This window comes from Notolepis coatsorum (assembly GCF_963971535.1).
Source record: "Notolepis coatsorum genome assembly, chromosome: 7".
NCBI classification, from domain to species: domain Eukaryota; kingdom Metazoa; phylum Chordata; class Actinopteri; order Aulopiformes; family Paralepididae; genus Notolepis; species Notolepis coatsorum.
The window spans coordinates 151,371,708-151,384,317 of record NC_140171.1 but is presented as its reverse complement, the minus strand read 5'-3'; positions in this window follow the sequence as shown (position 1 = coordinate 151,384,317).

The window sequence follows — 12,610 nt, the reverse complement described above, 5'->3', positions numbered from 1 at the left end:
GCCTACCGAGGTACGACGACGCTACCTGAAGACCAGCTGTAACTACCCCTGTTTATGCTTGCCCTAACCTTCTGTTTCTTGTGCCCCAGGACTTCGCTCCAGGGCCCTTCCACCCTGACGTCTCGAGCCCCAGCGTCCTTCCACCCTGACGTCTCGAGCCCCGCAAAGAGGACTCCTGCTCGCTCTCAAGAGCAAGACCTGTGTCCTCTCTCTCTTGCTGCCGACAGCTGCACTGAAGTGCACCTGCTCTCGTTCTTCTTCCCCCCCAAGAACATTATAACCTCCGTGTTGTTCACATTCCTTTTTCACATTCCTGTTGTACTCTGCTTGGTTGGGAAGAATAATTAAAGAACCCTAAACCGCTCCATTCTCTCCTCCTGTGTTTTGCTATTGTGCTCCGCAAGAACCCCCCATCCTCACAGAACACTGCGACCATGATGTCGGACTCAGCAGCACAGGAGGCCGGTGAATGGAGCACCAGCATCCAGGCCGCCGTCAACGGACACGCCAGTCTGGTAAATCAACACTCACAGATACTGGATGAGACTATTGCCCAACTCAGCGCTCTCACTCTTAGCGCCGCGGAGCGAGACAAACGATTTGAGCGTTTCGAAGCATATTTAACAGCCCAGTCAATTCCGCCTGCTGTCTCTCCACTCGTGGTATCCCCACCTATAGTATCCCAGTCCCGGGAACCTCACGTACCCTCGCCAGAGCGTTACGACGGAAACGTTGCCAAATGTCGTGCCTTCCTCTTCCAATGCTCTTTAGTGTTTGGGCAACAACCTCTAACATTCCAGAGCGACAAATCCAAAATATCCTACCTGTCTGGTTTGCTGACGGGGCCCGCGTTAGAATGGGCGACAGGCCTCCACTTCAGTAATTCCCCCCTCTGCAATTCGTACTCCGGGTACATCGCCGACATGCAAAAGGTCTTCGACCATCCTCCCGGTGGTTCGGATAGAACGGCCGCCTTGTTTACCATCCACCAAGGACACCGTAGTGTGAGCGAGTACGCTATCGAATTCCGTATTCTGGCAGCGGGTTCCCAGTGGAACGATGAACCATTACGCTGAGCCTTTCGCCAGGGCCTCAGCGAAGTTCTAAAGGACGAATTGGCGTCGAAAGAGAAGCCTACTTCCCTTGACAACTTGATTAACTTAGCCAGAGAGCTGGACACGCGTCTCCGGGAACGCCACCGTGAAAAGTCCAGCACCGTCAACAGTGTCCCGCTGCAGAGCCGCAGGGCCGCTGAGCAGGAGCGCCCTGTTAATAGTGTCGCACTGCAGCACCGCAAAACCGACGATTCGGAGCCCATGGACCTCGACCGCTCTCGCCTTCCTCTCCGCGAACGCCGTCACAGACTCAGGTCAGGGGCATGTCTGTACTGCGGGCAACTAGGCCACTCCATCGCCTCGTGTTCGGTTCGCCCAAACGACGGGGCTCGGCTGTGATGCTGGACACATGCACAAGCGTTAAATTTGTTCCCAGTTCCGGTCCGAATATGCAATTCAGTGCCACGCTTTACCACAACGGTCAATCCCTCCCTCTGTCCACGCTGGTCGACTCGGGCGCAGACGAAAACATCATCGACGCTGGGGTAGTGTTACCCATTCCCCGAGATGCCCAAGGCCTAAACGGGAAGTTGCTCTCGCAAATAACACGCCACACCACGCCTCTCCGCCTTCAACTCTCCGGGAATCATAGCGAGGAGATCCGTTTTCACGTCACTGATTCTCCCCATAACCCAATCATTCTAGGCATGCCTTGGCTAAAGCTACACAACCCTGTAATAAATTGGCCAACGGGCTCAGTCACGAGCTGGAGTGCTCACTGTCACGCCTCTTGTCTCCGGTCGGCGCGGTCACCACTGGGGGCCACTGGTTCTCCCGTTCCCAACGAATCTGTTGACCTTTCGACTGTTCCTCCAATTTACCACGACCTAGAGGTTGTGTTTAGCAAACAACAAGCTCTCTCCCTACCTCCTCATCGCCAGTACGACTGTGCTATAGACCTGCTCCCGGGAGCCCCGCTCCCCGCTAGCCGCCTGTTTAACCTCTCACGCCCAGAGAGAGAGTCTATGGAGAAGTACGTCCACGAGTCCCTGGCCTCTGGCATTATTACCCCCTCCTCCTCTCCTGTCGGCGCGGGCTTCTTTTTTGTGTCCAAGAAGGACCACTCCCTTCGCCCCTGTATTGACTACCGGGGTCTCAATAACATCACGGTTAAGAACAAGTACCCCCTGCCTTTGATTAACTCTGCTTTCGAACCCCTGCAAGGCGCCACCATTTTCTCAAAGTTGGATCTCAGAAATGCCTATCATCTGGTCCGCATCCGGGAGGGAGACGAATGGAAGACGGCCTTCAAGACCCCGCTCGGCCACTTTGAGTACAAGGTGATGCCTTTTGGGTTGACCAACGCCCCTGCTGTCTTCCAGGCCCTTGTCAATGACGTTCTCCGTGATGTCCTGAACCGCTCTGTCTTTGTCTACCTGGACGACATCCTGATTTTCTCCCGCTCCATGGAAGAGCACATCCAGCATGTCCGCCGGGTCCTCCAGCGCCTACTAGAGAACAAGCTGTTCGTCAAGGCGGAGAAATGTGAGTTCCACGTCTCCTCCATCGGGTTCCTCGGCTACATCATCGAGGGCGGCAAGATCCGGGCGGACCCCGAGAAGATCAAGGCGGTGACCGACTGGCCCCGTCCCACCAACGTCAAGCAGCTCCAACGCTTCCTGGGGTTTGCTAACTTCTACCGGCGTTTCGTCAGGGACTACAGCCGGGTCGCAGCACCCCTTACTCAACTCACCTCGCCTTCCGTGCCCTTCGTCTGGTCGGACAGAGTGGACTCCGCCTTCGCCGAGCTACGCCAGCGCTTCACCTCCGCGCCCATCCTCGTTCAGCCAGACACGTCCCGCCAGTTCGTGCCTCCAGTACCGGAGTGGGGGCGATCCTTTCCCAACGCTCCGCTCTCGACCAGAGACTGCACCCCTGTGCTTTCTTCTCTTGCCGCCTGACCCCGGCAGAGGTCAATTACGATATCGGGAACCTGGAGCTCCTGGCAGTCAAACTGGCACAAGAACCTCGCCTACGTCCAGACGGCCAAGCACCTGAACTCCCGCCAGGCACGCTGGGCACAGTTCTTCACCAGGTTCAATTTCACCCTGACCTACAGGCCTGGCTCCAAGAACACCAAGCCAGACGCCCTCTCCAGGCAGTTCGTCCCATAGGGAGATCCTTAAACAGAGACATAAAGCCATCCAACCACAACTGCAATCCATGGAGGCACAGAAGGGGATCTCTGGGTACAGTGACACCCAGGAGGAGCTGGAGAGGGTGTCGGCCATCAAGAGTGAGCTGGACGAGATGAAGGGCCGCACACTGGACGACATGTCTGAAATGGTTAAGAAATTGAACTCTATGATAGTAGAGAAGAAGTCTGCACTGGCCCCGATGATCAAGGAGCTGAGGCCTCTGAGACAGGAGTGTCAGGATCTAACTCCTGTCATCTCCTGGGGTACCTTTAGTTCACCAGAGACTTTTCAGTCATCTCACACCGTTATCCAAACTCAAATTTAGGAAAGCTGGATGTGCTACAGTGCAAGGCTCTGAGAATCTGTTGTGGAGCTTTTAAGACCACCCCAATTCCAGCATTATTAGTGGAAATGGGGGAATTGCCCTTAAGCCTGAGGAGAATAGTTAGGGCTACAGTACTGGGCAAAATTAAGTGGGACCAGTCTGTCCTTCCCAGCTAGGTGTTTACTTTCAGGGGCAGGAGATGGGGATAAGTATGAGCCTTTTTTGTCCAGTGTTGATCAGTGGGCCAGGAAGTTGAGGTTCATCAGGTAAGGGTTGCGGAGCACACTAGTTGGTTGTCATTTTGGCTAGTTCCTGATCGAGATATTGAATTTAGGTTCTTGATGGAGAATGACAAGGGCGAGATTGTGGGAGAAATAGAGAAATTCCTTTTAGCCTCAGGGTCTCTGGAGGTTTATACTGATGGCTCTGTGGATCCAGAGAGTGGGAAGGCAGGATTTGGGTGGTGTGTGCCTCAGTTAGGGATCGGTAAGGGACAGAGAATCTCTGACGGCAGCTCTGTATTTGTAACAGAGTTACTGGCCATTCTCTGGGCATTGTGGTAGGTGGAGGAAGTGGGACCAGGCCAGGTGATTATATGTTCTGACTCGGCTGCTGCACTGATCGCTGTGAGTGCAGGTAGGTCTAAAGCTCGCCCTGATCTCATTCAGGAAATAATATTAGTAGGGATGTCCGATATTATCGGCCGATATTGGCATTAAAATATGATATCGGAAAATATCGGTATCGGTTTTAAAAGAAATAAATAAAAACATTTTATTTTTACATTTCTATAACCTTTATTTACCCAGGCAAGCAAGTAAGAACAAATTCTGATTTTATTTATTGTCAAAAGTATGCATAATGTTGTGTTAATTCCACAACAAGAGATTGTTGTAATGTAATGTTAATTACCTGAAATTATGGGGGGGAGACCCTGCATATATCGATATCGGTTGATATCGGTATCGGAAATTAAGAGTTGTACAATATCGGTATATCGGTATCGGTAAAAAAGCCAATATCGAGCATCCCTAAATATTAGTTTTATATAGGATTGAGAAGGCAGGCTGTTCAGTGGAGTTTTGCTGGGTTCCGGGGCATGCTGGGATTGAGGAAAATGAGACAGCTGATTCCCTTGCCAAACAGAGCCTGGGAAGGGAAGAAGAGATAAGCATTTCAATGGGAAGAGTTGAACTCAGAGAGAAGATTAAGAAAGGAGTTGAGGCTGAGTGGGAAAAGGGGACCAAGGGGAGGCACTATTTCTCTCTGCAGCCTCGGGTCAAAATCCGTCCGTGAGGCTCTGAAAGTGCGCACCTCAGCCTACAACGCCGGGCTTGTGACAGGAAACATGAATGAACACGGCGAGATACAACGTCAGGAGAGCAGTAATAGAGGCAAAACGGACATGCTGACTCTAGAGGTATGTGGCAGAGCCTCAGAACGATGACAGATTACAAAGGCACCTCCCTCAAACTGAACAGTGACATCTCCTTAGCAAATTATCTCAATACCTTCTATGCGAGGTTTGAGGCTTTGAATAACAACACCAGCCTACAAACCACTGCAATGGAGGGGGGGGGGGGGCACTGCTGATGGAGAATCAGTGTTCAGAATAACAGAACATGAGGTGAGGAGGACCTTTAAGAAAGTGAATATCTGGCCGACCAACTGGCCACGGTATTCACTGACATATTTAACCTGTCCTTAGAACAGGCTGTCATCTCCACCTGTCTGAAGAAGTTCACCATCATCCTTGTACCCAAAAGATCTACGCCCGCTTGCCTCAACGACTACCGCCCTGTAGCTCTCACCTCCATAGCCATGAAGTGCTTTGAGAAGCTAGTGAAGGGCTACATCTGTTCCTCCCTCCCCATCAACCTGGACCCCCTGCAATTTGCATACCGCCCCAACAGGTCCACGGAGGACACCATAGCCCAGGGCTATTCAACTAAATTGTTCAGGGGGCCACATTGTCAAAAACCCAAGGGGCCAGGGGCCGGTCTGCCACGGCGCCTCCCCGTGCTATGAATATAATTATGTACACTTGACACAACACGCAACCACATTTTCACAACTTTTATTTAACTACATTGCAAAAGTAGTATACTTTTCAAAAAAAGTGCTTCATTTATGTGCCACATCTGCAACATCTCCTGCAAAAAGTGCTTCATTTATGACTGTGCAACAACTGCAACATCTCCTCTTCAACATTTCAATATAAAAATAAAATAAAAAACAAACAAGTGCATGATGTGCATCTGAACATTCTAACATCAACACTTGAACAAAAAAACACATTTATAGTGCAGCTTAGCTTATGAAAAAGTGCTTCATGTCTGTGCAACAACAGCAAATCACAGCATCTTATTAGCACTTATTGTCCACTCTCAAACATCAGGGGGGGTGGGGGGCAGACAGGCGTAGCCTACATACACACATCTAATGAGAGAGATTGCACTTCTTTGACTGGGCAATGGCAGAGAAAGAGGGTTCATAGGAAGTGAGGGCTACCCGCAAACAGTGATGCAAATGCTCATTTGTCAAGGAGGCACGGTTGCTTGTTTTAATGGCATTCATGTGAGAGAAACTGGATTCACAGGTGTATGTTGAAGCAAACATTGTTAGCACAGATATTGCCAGCGTTTTTATTTTGGGGAATGTGTTGACATGAATACACTTTATCCAAAATGTTGTGGTGGATTCATTCTCAAGTGCCTGCTTCAGAGCAGATGATGCTTGCATGTCAATTATTTCAAGTTGCAGGAGACCTTCATCAATGTGAAGTGATGCAAGGAACTCTTGTCCTTTTGTGGAAATAGCAGCTACATTGGCAAATGGGTTGCTCACAAAATGCATCAATTCTCTGGGCATGTCAAATTCATCAAATCGACTTGCAAAGTTTTCCCTCAATTTATCAATGAAATCTGTCATTAATTGAGTGACTTTTGGCTCAATTGTGCGTGTGAACGTTGACATGAATTTTTTTGATTTATGAATTTTTTTTTATCATCTAATCTTTTGCGGGCCGGTCAGAATCATCCGGCCCGCGGGCCGCCAGTTGAATAGCCCTGCCATAGCCCATGTGCTGCACACAGCAGCATCACACCTGGACAAGAGGCAGGGGAACTATATGAGAATGCTGTTCATCAACTACAGCTCAGCATTCAATACCATAGTCCCCTTCAAACTCATAGCATGCAAGCTCAGGGACCTGGGCTTGAACTATGACCTCTGCCAGTGGGTCTTGGACTTCCTGACGGGTAGACCCCAGGTGGTAAGAGCAGGCAACTGCACCTCCTCATCCATCACGCTCAACATAGGGCCCCCCCAGGGCTGTGTTCTGAGTCCCCTCCTCTACTCCCTGTACACACATGACTGTGTGGCACAGCGGAACAACAACACAATCATCAAATTTGCTGATGACACAGTAGTGGTGGGGCTGATCTCTGCCAACGACGAGAGGGCCTACCTGGAAGAGGTAGAGAATCTGTCGCAGTGGTGTCAGGAGAACTGCCTCTCCCTGAACGTCAGCAAAACAAAAGAGATGATTGTGGACTTCAGGAGGTCAGGGGTCAGGGACTACAGCCCCCTCAGCATCGACGGGGCACCGGTTGAGAGAGTGAACAGCTTTAAGTACCTCGGAGCCTACATATCCGAGGACTTGACATGGACCACACACATTGACAGTGTTGTGAAGAAGGCACGACAACGCCTCTACTTCCTCAGGCGCCTAAGGAAGTTCCAAGTCAGTCAGAAGATCCTTAAGAACTTCTACACATGTACAATAGAGAGCATCCTGACTGGCAACATCACCTCCTGGTTTGGGAATAGCACCGCACAAGACCGAAGCAGACTACAAAGAGTGACGCGTTCAGCCGAACGCACAATTGGAGGGGGGCTCCCCACCCTCCAGAACATTTACAACAAGGGCAAGGCTAAGAGAATCATTAAGGACTCCAGTCACCCGAACAACTGCCTCTTTGAACTGCTGCGGTCAGGCAAGCGATACCGGAGTCTCAAGGCGAGCACAGAAAGACTCAGAAGAAGCTTCTATCCCCAGGCCATCAGGCTGCTCAACGAACAATGAACACTACACAACAACCATCAAACGCACATAGCACACACATCCACACGCACACACTCACTTTAAACAAACACACTGTAGCACCCACTCCCCACACTTTATAGCACACACTCACTTTAAACAAACACACTGTAGCACCCACCACTCCCCACACTTTATATTTATTGATAAAGGATTGCACTACAACTCGTACACCTTACTGTAAATTGTACCTAAATTGTACCTCATCCCATTTCTGCTTTGCACTATATAGTATTGTATATTAGTACACTGCATAGTATTGTATATTATATGGTAACTCAGTTACGTCTATTCTGCATCGAACATTGTACATATGTCTATACTGAACACTGTGACCTCATTTTCTACTTCTAATTTACATGCTATACTATGTTATTTGATACTTATCTTGTCTAGCACAGTCTCTGGAGCATAACAGAGATATTTGGCTTAAAAAATCGGTCACCTGGCAAAAAAAATAAATAAAAAAAGCCTGACGATGTGCATTGGGCCGCGGCTCTCTGACGCCTTATTTTCTGGGTCCCGGCCTGTAAAGTTTGGGAACCCCTGGTCTAGAGCAAAGAGCGGATTTCTCGCCTGCGCCGGTCCGCTCACATGCACTGATTGTGGGCGTAGTATAGAACTGAGGAGGGCAGTAATACGCCATGTTGCGTTTTCACTGCCGGAAAAAATAAAGAAGAAGAAGAAGACCTTGGTTGCCGTGGCTACGTGCTGTTTCAGGAAGTGCTGTCTTGTTACAACAGAAGCATGGCTGTGCAATGCTGGACTGATCTGCTAAAATCATCAAGGAAAACAGCTTTGATAAATGACGGGAAAAGGAAGACCCACTATCTCTTTACAGATGGGAAAGAAATGGCAGAAGAATATGACTTGAAAACAGAAGAGGTCATCGTGCGGAAATGGCGTTCAAAAAGCGCTCTCGGAGGTGAGGATGAATGGCAGATCGAGGTTGGAGAACCATTTGCAGCCTCTGTTGCCTCATTGGATTCTGAGCAGATAAAGGAAAATTGTTCGAATTATAGAACTGAGGAGGGCAGTAATACGCCATGTTGCGTTTACACTGCCGGAAAAAATAAAGAAGAAGAAGAAGAAGAAGAAGAAGAAGAAGAAGAAGAAGAAGAAGAAGAAGAAGAAGAAGAAGAAGAAGAAGAAGCTACTAAGACCAGCCACTGTTTGTTTTTATTTATTCTTTCAGTCCAGTTGAACAGGGAGGTCATGGCGAGCCAGCGACCCCCCTCAGGTCTCGGGAGGCCGATGAGCCGCAGAAAACTACCAGCCACTGCTGTCCGGGTCGCGTGAATATTTTAGGTAACCAACTTGCGTCTAGCCACGCCCCCGCGGTAGGGCGGGCCATACTTCAATCGAGTGGGGTGTCTAAAATATGTGTTTTTTTGTGGGGAATTCAAATATGGGATTATTTTTCTAATCGGATAACTCCTACCTACATTGTTTTGGATTTCAAAATGGCCGATTTGACCATTTTTCACCCCTTGGCCATACATGGATGCCAACATGAATCTGAAGGAAATCCTAACATGCAAGGTGTCTAAATGATGTGTTTCTTAATGGGGAATTCAAATATGAGTTCATTTTTGGGATAGGATAACTCTAACCTACATCATTTTGGATTTCAAAATGGCCGATTTTACCATTTTTCACCGCTTGGCCATACATGGATGCCAACATGTATCTGAAGGAAATCCTAACATGCAAGGTGTCTAAATGATGTGTTTCTTAATGGGGAATTCAAATATGAGGTCATTTTTGGGATAGGATAAATATAACCTGCATAATTTTGGATTTCAAAATGGCTGATTTTACCATTTGAACCCATTGGTATTGTATTACAAAATTGCAAAGATAAAAAAGATATGGGAAATCATTTATAATGACAAAGCCATCAAATTTATTAACAAGTGAACTGTATATAACTGGATACAACTCCAAAGATCAATAATAATAATACTAACAATAATAAATTGTATTTGTAATGCACACAAACACCTAAGTGCTAAATCTCGATCTCCTGACTTCTTGAACTTTGCCAGGTTCCAATATCTTGATTGGACTCATTCTTGGATGGCAAGATCTCCTACTGTACTGCTTTAGCCACCAACCTACAAACACAAACTTAAAGTCAATGTCAGCCATAAATAGGTGAGCTCTTTCCAGAACTACTCAGCAGAAACCTCTGTAACCATTTTAACAAACGTCTCAATGTATTGAGAAAATCCATGGGGCTCCATCAATCCTCTATCGTCTTAAAACATTGGAAAGGCAGGGGATGGAAAAGAAGGCAGAGAAAAGGAGAAGGGGCAAAGAAGAAAGCTTTGCAGCAGCAGACAAGGTTGCCAGGAAGGATGTTCAGAGCTTCCTTACAGTCCCTGAAGTTGAGCTCATTCCTGAAACTGACCCTGCAGCTTCAGCAAAGCTACGGAAAAATTATGATGAGATTCCAAACATCGCCCTTGCTAGTGTAAGGTATGGCATAGGTCTAAGGCCAACTGCAGCTATAGCAACTGCAGCTCTGATTGATGCAGGACTCATCTTAGAAGATGACACAAGTAAAGTGATTGATAAGAACAAGGTTAAGAGAGCACAAGAATAGTTGATGCAAGAGCTGGGGGAAGAGTTTGAGGAGAAGTGCAGGGAGGAGGGGGGGATTTCCTGTATCCTCTTTGATGGGCGGATTGACATGACCAATGTGATGATGGAAGCTGAGTGCAGTGACCAATCTTTTCCTGCAAAGATCAAGGAAGAACACTATAGTGTTGCTAGTAGGGCTGTCAGTTTATCGCGTTAATTAGATTAATTAATTACACAGCAAATAATCGCGTTATGAAAATTAACTCAAAATTAATTACATTTTTTTTTTTTTTTTTTTTTTATAATAATATTTTTTTTGTATCTCATTCATTCCATAAGCATGTAGAATACACATTTACAGATTTTTTTTTAATATGGTCCATTTGCATGTTCTTGGTATCTGATTCTAGGGACATCTATGAATCTCAGGGAATGTATATTCCCAATTTCCCAGTGTCAGAAATACTGTGGGCTAGATCCACAAAGAATGGATTGCACGGTGCAAGTTGCACCCTTACTTACAATTCATTATGAATTGAAAATGGGGGACCCTGATGTAAACAAGACGAAAGTCTTACTCTGGTCTGCATTCCCTTAACAATTGTGTGTATTGAGCCGTACTGTATTGTACCCATTCTGCAATCTGTTAATAACATTTTCATTCAATCAATCAATCTGCGCGGTGATTGATTGAATGAACATTTTATTTTGAGTAAATTGTAATGAACCAAATGAGAATATCAATACATTTTTTTTTATCTTTGACTGTGAATAACACCATGCTCAAATTGACCAGACCTGAAAAATCTAAGCAAATTAATAGATGGAAGATGATTAAACGGAAGGTTTTGTAGATACAGTACTGAATTCTGCCATCCGGACACATGCAATTTGAAATATGATTATAGAATATAGAATATGAGGCATAAAATGGTAATGCGATTAAAATGCGATTAATTAGATTAATTAATTACAAATCCTGTAATTAATTAGATACATTTTTTTAATCGCCTGACAGCACTAGTTGCTAGTGAGCCTGGCAGCAACTATCTGTTCCACTTTACACCAGAGAAAGCAACTAAAGAGGAGTCCCATGCAGAGAAGATAGCTAAGGTCCTGTTTGCCTGGCTGAAAGAGAGAGGTTCTGATAAGACCTTGTGGGCCATTGGAGGAGACTTGACCAATAGGACAGCTCCTTGATTCTGTTACAGACTTGGAGATCAATCCTAACTTCACCAGGATCTTTCCTGGCCCTCCGCTGATCAAGCTGCCTGAGAAGATCATTCAAGATCTCTCAACTGATCAACACTATGGCTATAAGCTGGTCTGTGCAATCAGGGATGGAGTGCTTTCTGCAAGGCTGGCTCTGCTGGAGATTGGACCGGTAAACCACAGCCGCTGGCTCACCACAGCAAACAGACTCCTCAGGCTCTGGGTGTCAAAGCATCAACTTAAAAGAAAGAACCTGAATAATCTACAATGCATTGTGGAATTCATCATTGGAGTGTATTATCCATGTTGGTTCAACATGAAGGTCAAGCACTCCTGGATCGAAGGGCCTAGGCACATCCTGTTTCAGCTGGACTGCCTCAAGTCTCAGAGGAAGGAGGTGCTGGATGTTGTGATGCCAACTGTGAGAAGATCTGCTTGGTATGCCCACAGTGAAGCCATCCTCCAAACACTGCTGTGCTCTGAGGATCAAAAAGAGAGAATTGAGGGGGTGGAGAGAATCCTGGCCATCAGGGGAGAGGGGGATCCAGACACTCAGCTGGGAGACTCCTGTGTCAGGATCAGAAGAACACCTCACATCAATAGTGACGCTTCCAGCATTGGTGGCTTAATCAGCTGGTCAGAAGATTTGTCAATCAACACCCCCATGGAGGTTCTCGACTGGCCTTGCCACATACAAAGCATCGAGAGGGTTGTTAAAATGGTGACTGAGGCCTCTGCTAAGTACTTTTCACAAGAAAAAAGGGATGGAGGGATCAGGGCTCAGGAGACCAGCAGGAGGCTGATGTCCAAGAATGAATCCAAGCAGGACTTGTGCAACCTGATCAAATTTAAGAAGATAGAGGATTGATGGAGCCCCATGGATTTTCTCAATACATTGAGACGTTTGTTAAAATGGTTACAGAGGTTTCTGCTGAGTAGTTCTGGAAAGAGCTCACCTATTTATGGCTGACGTTGACTTTAAGTTTGTGTTTGTAGGTTGGTGGCTAAAGCAGTACAGTAGGAGATCTTGCCATCCAAGAATGAGTCCAATCAAGATATTGGAACCTGGCAAAGTTCAAGAAGTCAGGAGATCGAGATTTAGCACTTAGGTGTTTGTGTGCATTACAAA